Raw genomic sequence first — 14,047 nt, 5'->3', positions numbered from 1 at the left:
TACGTATCACATGGATAGACAGAATCCCTTACGAGAAGTGCACCCAATAAAAGGCGAGGACAACGAGTTTAGGCGCGTATTTGTATATACGCCCATATCAAAAATAGAATTGTTACAAATGAAGAAAGTAGTACCCAGTCATGACAAAGATCCAGCGGGTTTTCACCGAGAAATTAAAGACATGTTACTCATGGGAGAGTATACCTATCCCGACATTATGACAATATTAAAGGTATTGATGCCTGCTGGTATTTATGAGAAACTCAAGGAAAAAGAGTGGGAGGTAGGAGACCAAAAGATAGAATGGTCAGTGTTAGAAGCGGAAGAAAAGGCCCGAACTGCAGGAGCAGGACTGGGGGATAAAACTAAAGCACTACCAGGTTTATTAGTACAGGTACTGCCACGTTTATTAACTACGAAAAAGGAAGATTGGGGTACAATTTCAGCCTGTAAACAGAAGCAAGATGAAGACACTAGTGATTACTATGCCCGATTTGAAAAATGTTTTGGTATAAATAGTGGCATAAAAGCAAGTAGCGAATCATACCCGCATCTGTTTGTAACGAAATTAGTAGAAAATGCCTTGCCCCCAGTAAAGAATAGAGTATTAAAATTCGAGAGTACCTGGCAAGGTAACACTCCATCACAAATGTTACAAATGTTACAGTACCATCACAATAGAATTAGAGAGGAACAAGAACATGAACACAGACGCATGAAAGACACGAAAATGAAAATGCTAGTTTCCCAGACAGTGCCAGCTGAAGGACATAAAAAGGGTATGACACATTCCGATTCAGCAGGACCTGTAAAAGGGACATGCAATTATTGTAAAAAGCCAGGTCATTACGTACACGACTGTCCAGTTTTAAAACATAATATCGCCATAGGTAAAACACAAGAAAGATCACGGCCACTCAGACAAGATCAGAATGAACAAGGAGCTCTGCAGCATGCCCAGGCCATGCCAGCCGCACAACAGCCAATACAGTTTGTGCCAGCTGCACCACCGTTGCCTGTTGCTGCCACACAGACAACAACACGACAAATGTATCAGACCGCACAGTATGAATATCCTGAGTATCAGCGTTACGCATGAACTAGCCTAGAGAGGGAAGTTGACTTACCCCTTATCGAGATTCCTGTAGATCAAGAAGGACCTTATGTACATAGTGAATTATTAGGCCAAGATAGAAAATTTTTACTCGATACAGGGGCAAGTCGAACAACTATAAAACGTAGTGAAGTTCCAGGGGCACCCCTCTCAGGCTCTCAGAATATTTCCCTTGGTTTTTCAGGAAAACCTATTGTTAATGAAGTATCACAGCCTCTTCCACTTACGATAGGACCTCTGACCCGAACTACAGATTTATTGCTTACTAAATCATGCCCAGAAAATCTGTTAGGAATTAAAACCCTGAAAGCTCTAGGAGCCATAATATGTTGTTCTCCGGAAGGTGTAAGGTTGTTTTTACGTGATTTTAAAGGTCACTATGTGTCTAGAGACATGGATCCCCGACTGCAGACTTTACCTACACATCTATGGGCACAAGGCCCTACTGATGTTGGTTACATGAATATTACACCATATCGAGTCACATTAAAGGCAGGAGTGGTGCTACCACGAATGCGACAATACAAGTTACCACCAGATGCTGTAGTGGCTTTACTACAAATCATTGACGAGCTTATTGCCCAAGGAGTAGTTGTGGAAACAGACTCCAATGTATGTAATTCACCGATAATTCCGATTCTTAAACGAACAGATCCTACGGCCCCGCCAGTATATCGATTGGTTATTGATCTGCGTGAGTTAAACAAATGCATTGTGCCACAATTTCCTGTGGTCCCAGATATCTCGTCATTACTGACAGCTATTGATTCTGAAGCAACATTCTTTACTGTAATTGATCTCAAGAATGCCTTTTTCAGCGTCCCAATAGATCCGGAAAGCCAATATTTGTTCGGATTTAGTTTAAATGGGCGTAGTTTTAAATTCTCACGCGCACCTCAAGGATTTACAGAAAGCCCCAGCATCTATAGCCAAGCACTGAAACGAGAACTTGACAGTATCCACATGCCAGTTAACACTGCCTTGCTTCAATATGTCGATGATCTGCTGATCACCGCAAGAAGCGAACCGGAATGTGAAAAAGCATCACTGACAGTTTTAAAATTTCTAGCCGAAAAGGGGCACAAGGTGTCCCCTTCTAAGCTGCAATTCTGTGTCCAGCGAGTTGTTTATCTTGGACACTCGCTGTCCAAGGAGGGAAGGCAGCTTACACCCGACCGCATTCAGTTAATAGCTAACATGTCAATACCCAAGACACAAAAGGAGGTACGAGCTTTCATAGGCCTCACTTCATATTGTAGGCAGTGGATCCCTCAGTATGCATTTTTAGCAAAACCACTCATTCAGTTGACAACACAGGAGGCAGCCACATCGACTGTTCTCCCTTGGACTCAGGAACATACACAAGCTTTTGAAAGCCTAAAGAAAGCTTTATGTCAAGCACCTGTTTTAGCAACGCCATGTTACAGAAAACAGTTTACACTCTTTGTTACAGAACGCGAAGGTACTGCCTTGTCAGTACTCACACAGGAACAAGCAGGAGCACACAAACCATGTGCTTATTTTTCTAGTACATTAGATCCCGTAGCTCAGGCTTTGCCTGCATGCCTGAAATCAGTAGCAGCGACAGCTTTAGCAATCAGACAAAGCGATGCCATAGTGTTAGGACATCCATTGACAGTTCAAGTACCACATGCAGTAGAGGTTCTTGTAAATAGAACGCAAACACAACACTTGACTATAGCGCGACTTACAGGATACGAACTTACATTGTTTCAGCCACATATAGAAATCAGACGCTGTAACACATTGAATCCGGCCACACTTTTGCCAGTAACCGGAACAGACCCACTAGCTCATGACTGTATTGAAGTTATTACAATAACGACAAAACCCAGACAAGACTTAACCGATGTCCCATTATCAGATCCAGACCTGACATTGTATGTAGATGGTTCATGTATGAGAACAAGGACAGGAGAGTTAGTGGCTGCTTACGCAGTCACCACAGATACTGAAGTCATTGAAACTAGTCGTATAAATACTTTGTCAGCTCAAGCCGCAGAGCTTGTCGCTCTGACACAAGCCTGTATTCAAGCCACGAATAAAAAAGTCAACATATACACTGATTCACGTTATGCATTCGGAGTTGTACATGACTTCGGCGTGCTGTGGCGAGAGAGAGGTTATTTAACTTCCCACGGTGCCCACATTCAGCACGGACCCCTCATTCATGCCTTATTAGATGCAATACATCTACCCACTGCAATATCAATTATGAAATGTAAGGCTCATACGAAGGTTACTGATATCATTTCCCAAGGCAATGATCTAGCTGACAGAACAGCTAAACAGACTGCTCAAACTCAAATCCCCGACATGACAAAGACAATAGTCCCGACACCGACACATTGTATGACAGTTAAAGATCCTACTCTTGACGTAATTGACATACAGACACATGCTACACCAGACGAAATAAAGAAATGGACTGAATTAGGAGGGATCCAAACGGATCAAGGATGGATGATGAAGGAAAAGTCTGTATGGTTCCTTCCTGATTCAGTGGTCCAAGTTATAATTAACACTATACATAGTCCAGCACATCTAGGAGAAAAAGCTATGCTAGACAGCATTCAACACATTTGGTTCAATAAACATTTACGAGCAGCAGCCAAACAAAAGGTCCGTACCTGTATGATCTGTTGCCAGTTTAACCCAGGAAAAAGCGTTCCCGTGGAACAGGGTGGATTTCATCCTCCTAATCATCCTTTTGAAGTACTCCAGATGGACTATATCCAGATGGAACGATGTCGAGGATTCAAATATGTTCTCGTAGTTGTCTGCGCTCTGTCCCGTTGGACAGAGGCATACCCGGTTTCAGATTACACTGCCCCGACTACTGCCAAACAGTTGGTTCGAGAATTCTTCCCACGATACGGTTTACCACGTGTTGTTCACTCAGATAACGGCCAGCCGTTCTCATCCGAATTAATGAAACACGTTTCACTTCTGTTAGGATATCAGTGGAAATTCCACTGTGTCCGACACCCCGAGGCAGCAGGTCTCGTAGAAAGACATAACCAGATACTGAAAATCAGAATGTCCAAAATATGCAGAGAGAAAGGTGTCGACTGGGTAGTAGCGTTACCCGTTGCACTCTTTTACATGAGAATGGTAGCACACTCACGAACAGGGCTATCCCCGTATGAGGTGATCTTCGGCAGACCACCAAATATGTGGGGGACGCCTATACCACGCAAGATAACTGATGTTGACTGTAATATGCTGACAGATTACTTGGCTTCCTTGATGTCTGCACTACAATCTTGTCGTTCACAGGTAGCTGCAGCCTTTCCCGACAACACTGAGGTGAAACCCCATGACGTAGTTCCGGGTGATCTTGTCTTTGTGAGGAATTTCGACCGAAAGACTCAGCTGGAGCCCAGGTGGAAATCACCTAAGTTGGTCCTGCTGACCACAAGGACAGCCGTGAAGATCGAGGGCCGCAAGGGCTGGATTCATTCAAGTCATATCAAGAAATTTCATGGACTATCCTCGGATATAGACATTGTGCCATGCACTCCCTCACAGACTGATTCAAAACTTCCTTTGGTTGAAAAGACTGAAACCGAACTCTATAAAGTAAAATTGAGGCCTAGAACGTCAGACAATTTGATTGTTTAAGTCCTCTCCAAGGTGAAGCGGTTGAATTTGTCCCTGACATGTATCCTCTAGACCTGAATCATGGACAGTCGCGAAAAATGTTGAAACGACAGGCGTATTGTAAATCACTGCGTAGCCACTGCATAGTGACATTATTAATTTTGTTTTTCTTGAGTCTTTTAATAATTACTGCAAGTATATGGTTGCACATATATTACCCTATTTCTAGACATGTTTATAATGTTACTGCTGAACATTCCTTTAGTGACTTACCTCCGCATGAATTGTCTTATAGACTTGCGCTGCGCAATAACACTTTCATTAGTATGTTACATCATTCCCATTAGACCAGTAATGCCACCAATTGTTGGGTGTGTGGCCGACTCCCTCCCTATCAGAATTATGAAGGAGTCCTGCCTTTCTTTCCACATCCATTCACACATAATGGCTCCTGTGGAGCATGGTTTAGTTTAATCAATTCCATAGACTCAGACACAGCAGTTTACCAAGATCATTGGGTATGGGAAAACCTGAACCTAGTTTTGCTCAAGGTCTGCTACCCTGACAAGGAGGGTCGCCCCAAAAGAACAGGAACTGATCTAGAAAATGAAGTATATGGATTAGGTAATTTTACACCTAATCTCATGATTCTAAATGTCGTATCCGAAGTTGAACTAGTCTTACCCACCATGTCAGTATTCCCAGCGAAGGGTGAATTGTGTGTAAGAAAGGTTGGTTCCATACATATGGGCCATAGTAAATGCACTACTATAGTAGAATTCAGTGATCAAGGCAAATCTTCATTTAGAGCTTCTCGCCACTCCTACTTTATATGTGGTCAGACTGCATATATGCGTCTACCTCTAGATTGGGATGGTACCTGCTACATTGCATTCCTTTTGCCACCTGTTTTCCTAGCTCCTCCTGATTATTATAGAAATATTCATTTAGTACACAACAGAGAGCGGAGAGATCTCCCCATTGTCGATTACACTGAGACAGCATGGGACAAGTATGTAGATTTTAATAAAGGCATCTTTCCCTATATAGGTACTGTTACTAATAGTAAGCTGATACGTAGATTAACTAGAACCCTTGAAGCAGTAGTGAATGAGACTATTTCCGCCTTAGGCAATCTAACAGAAGAGCAGTCTGCTATGCGGATTGTTGTGCTTCAAAATCGTCTTGTCCTTGACGTCATCCTGGCTGATAGGGGCGGAGCTTGTAGGGTCATCGGATCAAGCTGCTGCGTATTCATACCAGAAAATTCGCCATCTGTATATAAAGCCATCACTCGCCTTCATAAGATTGTAAACCAGATACACCAGAACCCAGGCACTTGGACTTGGTCCAGTTGGTTTTGGAGTGTGATATCAGCCTGGGGATGGAGAGTTTTATCCTTCCTAGGTATTGGCCTTCTCATATTATTCAGTTGCTGTCTATGTCTGCAATGTGGACCAGCGATTTGTGGTCTGTGTGCCACATCGTGTATTCCACCACCAAGATTTCGTTCATCACGGAAGAAGAAAGAAGAACAAATGATGCTATATGAACAGATCAATGGATTAATGAAGATTGATATCTCTTGACGGGCAAGTAGGGGACAAGGAGGGAATGTGGAAATATGGATTTTTCTGGTCAGTTATGTCCCCTATCTTGGACCCCAACGGTTCTATGTGCATGTCACAAGTACATGTATGTTCCCTCCAGTTCCAGTTATGAAGACGCAAATACATGTGCGTCCACCGTCAACATGTCCTCTGTCAGATCCGCCATGAATAGGCCGGATATTCCATTCCTAAATATGAAAGGCCACCGGCTCTGTATGGTTCACTTATGCCATTTTACAGTCCAGGCAAGTAGGCCCTGATTCTGTCATCAAAACTCCTCTTGCCTTCTGCCTCTGAAAGCTCCAGTCTGAGCCTGCATCTGTGACCATGAACTTTGTCTCATTCTCTGCGCGGCTCACGAAGACTGACATCAGCCTATTCTCTGCCAAGAACTGTATTTCACCTTCGAATTATCTGCTTCCCCCTCAGCCGATGCATTCCTGCCTAGTGGTTTAAGTAAACATTCTTTCAGTTACCAAGCAAAAGGCCCGACTTCTCTGTCCTCATGCAAGTAATTCATAGCCCTGTTACCATGGAATATTCCTACCCCCTCGCATTCAGTGTAGACACTTAGACGCTTGTACACGCACGCACAGTCAGTATAGAATAGATTCTGTCCGAGAGTCCTTCTTTTGTGGATAACATAGTTCTTTAAACATAGGATGTTAGATATGATTTGGGATTAGGTTGACTTGACCCCCCAGACCTTTTGTCTCCACATGTAGAGCTAAATGTCAAGTCCCCTTCACCCCCTAGTTGCACGTCAATTACACGTCATGCTGCTGCGCGCGCATCTATGCCAAGTATTATCTTATAGATCCACCTATATATGACATCATAACCAATTATGTTCCTTTTTATTCCTTATTACACCCATTTTTTTTGGTTACGCAGATAAATCGTCATTTTCCTTATCAATTGTTACGCCTACTGCATTCGCTTCATTGTAATGTATGTACTATAAAAGTTACTTCTTGTCAATAAAGTATGTACTTCACTTCCTGAACCTCCGTGGTGATGGAACTTGGAGCAACCGATTATAATCGATCATTGGAATAAAGCCCATTCCGAACCTCTAATATCACGGATTCTGCCTCTCATTTTACTGAGCTATTTTATTATGATTCTGTATCAAATTAAGTCCAGGTAAAGGAATTTTATTTACCACAGGGCTTAGAGTATAACACTTGGACGTGGTCTCGCCAGATTTCCTCCCCGAGGTTTGGCTCAATTGCATTCTTACCATCGGGGTTGCCTGTCTTCACCAAATTCTAGAACCCTCTAGGGTCCCTAACGTCCAATGCTTTCTTGATGGCCTGCCACCTATCAATTTCCCATTCAGATTTTGCTTCTAGTATGAGTTTTTTAAAGAAAGCCCTTGCCTCCCTAATACGTGAAATAGCACCCTCTTGTAATTGAGTCAACAGAGCTCTCCTTGCTTCTCTGCAGGCCCTATTATACCAGGCACTTACACCTCTTTGTTCCTCTCTTTTTTGGGTTGAGGTAGTAAAGAAGAACTCTGCAAGGATTTCAACCAAATCCTGATAGTTGTCCCCCATCTCCACTAAAGAAATAGTACCACCACATCTATCTGTAATAGAGCTAGCCTTCACCAAAAAGGGAATTATGGATTTGTACAGTACAGCCTTTGCCTCCGGTGTTTGTAAAAAAGTTCCCCATCGGATTCTTCTACCTCCCTCTGCTACATATAAGTTGGAGGGGGGTGCTATGGACTCAGGTTGCCCTGCTCCCACTTGACGCCAATACAAAATAACAACCAGCGGATTGTGATTGCTTTCAGGACGGGTCTGAACCAGGAAATTCACTATCCTATGCCAGATATCGACCTTCACCAAAATATAATCAATTGTGGATGCCTGGCCGTTTCTTTCAAAAGTGTGTTTCCCAGGGTTGTCTGCATATATTCGACCATTACATGCCCTCAGCGAATGATTAAGAGTGAGTGAGGTCAACTGCAAGGCGAGGGGAGTCCAGCCCCTCAGTGGATAATGGTTACACGTTGGAATTCCCCATGTCGAATCCTCATCACCCGTTATGCGGTGGGATAACCCGTTTGAGGGTTTAAAGTCTCCACCGATAATAGGTAGGACTTGTTCAGGCAGGGACGCCAGAAAGGCTGACAGACAATCTAAAGTCTGTGAAGTCTGCCCATACCTTACAGGACGAGCGTAAATGTTGATGATAGCTACTTTGGGGAAATCATTCAGGGATAAAATAATACATAAGATATCAGGGGAGCGGGTTTCTATTGGCTTAACTAAGCAGCTGAGGTGTGTACGAATCCAGATACCCAAGCCCCCCGATGGTCTACCCCTAGGCCCCTGGACTGCCTCTTTACAATAAGAGGCAAACCCTACTCTGTGCAAGGGCTTTATTGTCCAGGTCTCCTGAAATAAACATATCTCATGTGTATCGAGGAATTCAACCCACTCAGGGATAATCATTTTAGGGGTTAACCCCGCTATATTCCAAGATAGCAGGCTTAGCCCGAGTGTGGTGGGGCAGCCTTGGGGCTCTGCAGGCCCATGGTAGAGATCCCTCTCTCAGGGGCTGCAGACAGGATCTTCTCCTCCGAACTACCAGAGTTTTCCATGGTAATGTCCTGATAGCTGGCTACTTCCCCTTTGGCAAGCCCCTTAAGTGCTCCACTATTACTAGTCAATACAGAGTTATCAAGCGCCATAATTCCCTGTGGTAATTGGCCAATTCTAGCCTGGGAAGAGAAGGTCGGTTGGCCCATGCTAAAATTAATATCCTGCTGGCTCCCCGTCCTGCCCGGTGGGCTGCGGAGTACATCCCCCTCGAAATCACCAATATTTTCCCTGGTAATTTCATTATTCACAAGTTCCCTGTTCGAAGTGAGTGTCTGGGCGTTAACCACAACTCCCTCAACAATTCGCAAAGTTTGGCTGTTCAAAGTCAGTCAATCTACATGGTCTAGGCAACTAAAGCTGTTTGATAAAGGGAGAGCAAAAGGTGGGGGTTTATCATAAATACATCGTCTATTAATTGCTCTCTCCACCTGCGGCGTAAAATCATTCCCTCCCCTTCGTTGCCCCCAACTATTTAATGGTAAAAGGCTAGGGTGGGGGGAATAGAAATACATTAACGAAAGGGACGTGTATATCTTTGGTCGTCCGCGTCTGATGCCAATCGCATAAATGGTAAACTATCCTACTATCTCCAAAGTTGATCAAAATGCAATCGCCCTCAATGTTTTTTTTTTTTTGCCCTACCCAGCTTGCTCTACGAGCGAATAATATTTCACTGTGCACCTGTGGTGGTAGTGGTCTATAGATGTTTAACCAATGGATGCACTTATTTTTCAATTCAAAATACGATTCGTCTTTACCTTCAGCCAATCCCGGGACATCAGCCAAAATAACAACATATGGAATTGATTCTGGAGGCCAGTCTACACGTGGCAAGCTAGGGCTCTTAGAATCACAGCTTGAGGGGCACCTACCAGATTCATCAGCTTTGTTCTTTCTCGATGAGCCTATCATAGGACCACCCCCCTGGGTAGGAATCGCTGGGTTTATAACCTTGTTAGAAGCTCCCTCACCATGTGATGCTTTGCCAAATTTCCCAATAATGCCCAACTCGACAGACCCCCTTAAAGGGGCTAATATTGTATTAGAAGGCAAATGGGAGCATAAGCCGGACAGAATAGGGAGATTAGCACTTAAATTGGAAGTTACGTCAGATAGCCCAGGGTGATCCCCCCGTAACAAATTATTGTTCAGATGATTGTTTGTAAAAGATAGTTCTAAATGTGAAAGTTTATCTTCAATTAGAGATAGTCTTTCGAGAAGTGGTTGAAGAGAAGAGGTAAGTAAAGTTCCCATTTTCACCAAGTAATCCTCTCCAGCTTGGTGTGCAAGGGGATCCTTTATAGCAGAGTTTAATGGACCCTTCAGAGGAAGAGATGGTTGAGCCTCCGTCCCAGGGGATGATACTATGAGCTCCGTCACACCCGTTCCGTGGGGTATTTGAGACTTCAGGTTTTTAGAATTTGTTTTCCTCTGCAAACCCCCACCCCGCTTTCTCTTTGTGGTAGGATCCTTGGGTTGAACCACAGCTTGGATGGCGGTGTTAAAGGTTGACCTCGTTTTTGAACGGGGGGGACAAATGAGAGACAGTCTCTTTATGTGCCGGATCATCAAACTCAATGGTAGGAGCAGGCTCCACTAGGGGCAGAGTGGTAGAAGGACTCACTAAGACCTGTGAGGGCTGGTAACTTTCTTCAAGCAGGGGGTGAGTATTGCGACTCATGGCGGTATGTTGCTCTGGTGACCTAGCGTGCGTGATCTTACCCAAGGATGATCACTTTGAGGACGCAGGGTCCAATGATAGACGCCGCTCAGTCATAGCAGGGAGCCGCGCAGGACAAACAAGTCCGGGCTCGAGTAAAAACAATTTAGCAAAGAACCGTCCTGGCGGGCATTGCACACAGCCCGTGAAACCAGGAATGCAGCGTCTTTGTAGGAGGCGGCTAAAAACAACTAGCCCGCTAACCTTCAAAGGCGGCTCCGCTCCCTGCCCCCAGCTCCGTAAAAGCAGAGCAGTCCATAACGAGCGGCAACGGGCGATTAAAGTGCCCCGTGCTAGTTCCCAAAACACACAAGTGCTAGCAGCAATGACCGGCGGTAAAATCAGTATCCAACAGTGTCTTTAAAAAGCAAGTGAAATTCGATCTAATATTTAAAGGCAAGTCAGTAACACCGAAATGCTGAAAGCTAAAAACAATTTAACAAAGTAGCGTCCTGGAGGGCATTGCAAACAGCCCGTGAAACCCGGAAGGCAGCACTGATGGGGTCATATGGTAGTGATGATGCGCACACATTTGGGAAGCCATACAGACACTGAACGTGTCACACTTAATTCTGTCTTAGGATACATACCCACTGAATTCTAACTATAAAGTAACTAAGGGAAGCAGTACACATATATATACAGCTCACAAATGGACACAATTGTGATTAGGAATTCAGCAGGACGTAAAACCTGGGGGTAAGAAGCTTTGTAAACAATGGATTTCAGCAACACCTTCTCTCTGCTTTCTGTAAAAGTCTGAATGAAATGGTAGGGTGACGCTGTTTGCATTTGGAAAATGTTATTTAATTTTTCTTAAACACATATAACCCACGCTTTTTGCAGAGTTGTGGTGCCAGACTTGCCGAGTTTCCATCCTGTAGGTCTTTTGCATGAGCATAGGGCTTTTATTTTGTGAACAAAATTAAAAACGATGAAAGGGCACAGGTTGTCACCGTCCCAGTAACATATTCCCCAGCACAAAGTGCCTGTCAGACAGAAACAGGAGAATCAGTTACACAGAAAAACCCTCCTTACTTCTGTGACACCCAATTCTGATCCTGCTGACTGTACAGTGCTAAGAATAGTAATTGGCAACATCTGCTGTCTTTGCCCTTCATGTCAAAGTCAGGCAATGGCAAGCACTGATAAGCAACCTTGGTCACAGACTGCCTGACAATCCAGACAGCTCTCTTGTTCCTTCCTTCTCCGGCAATGAACAAAACAGAAGATTAGGTACAAGATGGCAATGTGCACGCGCACTCAGTAGTAAGTGATCATAGAGATAGCCACAAATAAACAATCTGTCCTAAAAAGCAGAGTGTCTGGGTACATCTAAAATGACATTTTTTACAGTGGCGTTGGAAACAGACTTTGTGTGGTTTGATTGCGATTTTCTTTTGTCTCCTGTGCAATTCAAAACCCAATATGTCACGGGTTCGTTCATGTGAGAAGAAGAAAGAAAATCAGTATGTAGAATCCCACAAATTAAAAGACATAATAAACAGCATCTGCAAAGAAGTCCGAAAAAACGGGCGTACATTCCATCACTGGAGAATTGTGGACCACCAAACATCAACCAATTGCTAACCGCCCAACTACCTTAACAACGAAATGGATTACTTGCAATAACTACAAGGCCAGTTCACAATGCTCATTACATCCATAGCATAATGTCGTCAGTCATGAATAAGGAGCGCTTTCGTACCTATGGATCGGCCTCTCACCCTTCCATAGTGGGCGCTTTGCTGATTTACAGCCGTATTTGTATTCGTTTGTGGTTGTCATTGGTGTATATGCTTTACCACACTCCATGATCCCTTACCTCCTTTCCCCTGGAATTTGCTTGCCTTCTGCACATTTTTACATCACTATAACACAGGCATATTGTAACATAATATGTACAGGCGAGTACTTTGAAGTAAATTATCTTGTTCATTGTAGTTTTCATTAGTAGTATATATTTTATAAAATAATTACTCATTGTAGAACTGTTTGTTGTACATTTTGGATTGACTATGACAGATCTCTCTCCTATTTGCATTCTTACTCAAACCCTTACTCCTCACCCACCATTACACCTTCCACCCATTTAATAATTTGAAAGACATATTAAATCGATTAATTTCAACAACGTGCACCACAGTTGCACTCATAGATCTTTAAATGTGTTTCTGAATTGAACATCCGTTTCGCCTTGTAGTGAGGCGAGAAGCATCCAACCCTGACAGATGGTACATGTTCCTGTGTTTCGCTGTGGCAAACTGGATAAATGTCCACATACCTACATGAACCTTTTCTTCCGACAATTATGGGACAGTGTTACTTTTCTGTACAGCAACTATATTTGACATTAGAACATTGCAACTTTGGAAGCTCCATTGAAAACAATGGAGTAGCTCCGGGCTTCTAATGGCTGGTATAAGCCCGGAGCTCCAACATTCCAATTCTTCTTTGTGGCTGTGAATATAGGCTTCAGGGAGCCTGAGGGGACTTGAATCCCCTCGCGCTCCCTGAAGGCTTTGTTTTATTTGTTAGAACATTCTGCCCTCTAGTGACAGAATTTTCTAATAGCCTTATAGCCCTTCGTAGAAGGGCTATACCGGCTATTAAAGTCCCACTGCTTTGTTAAAGTCACTCGCCTTCGGCTCGGTCCTTTAACGCTGCAGCGGGCCTTTAGTAGCCGGTATAGCCCGCTACGGCAGGCTATAATATGTGGTGCTAGAGCAATTTCCATCATATGATTTTTTTCAAGAACGCTGCAATGCACACTCGTAGGCAAAGGACAACCAAATGATCACTGGAGTCATTTATGGACACAACAGATAAACTCTGCCTATGCCATCTGCATCCAGCAATCCTACTGTAGGTCAATTTGAATATAGTCTTGCCAGGGTGTACACTCCCACCCAGTGAGCAGTATATCCATGTTACAAATTATATCTCCTCATCAATTTACAGATGAAATAGGGACCGAGGGACTTTTTAACTTCCCACATAATTTTAAACACAAACCAAAAAATCTGCCTCAACCAACAGCCTCCAAATCTCCTGGCTTTCCACCTCACCATCAAGTAATTTACTCCCATCATTTCATGCCTGCAACATAATGCTTCTTCCTGAGTGTGGTTTCTTTTTGGTCACTCGTTCGGCCACATATGTGCTTCATCTGCCGCAGGTAAAAGCGGGGGCAGGCCATTGTCCCCAAAACTCATTCCGCCCAGGGTGGACAGACCCCCACCCTCCCTTGCTACACCACTGGTCCTTTGGCACTGTCAAGCTAACAGGCCTGTGGTCGAAACCAAGCAGAGTGTTTCCAGAGGTTGAGAAAGATGAGGCTCCACTGACAACACCCAAGTGCTTT

The 14,047-nt window shown here is 43.8% G+C and overlaps 1 protein-coding gene across 1 annotated transcript in view; it reads right to left on the bottom strand.

The window, feature by feature from the left end:
• SLC24A3 (solute carrier family 24 member 3) overlaps positions 1-14,047 on the bottom strand; it is a 1,192,172-nt gene that overhangs the window by 395,945 nt on the left and 782,180 nt on the right. The window lies entirely within an intron of this gene.

This window comes from Triturus cristatus, chromosome 6, assembly GCF_964204655.1.
Source record: "Triturus cristatus chromosome 6, aTriCri1.1, whole genome shotgun sequence".
NCBI lineage: Eukaryota > Metazoa > Chordata > Amphibia > Caudata > Salamandridae > Triturus > Triturus cristatus.
The sequence above is the reverse complement of the archived record's forward strand: the minus strand, read 5'-3'. Positions and strand labels throughout refer to the sequence as shown.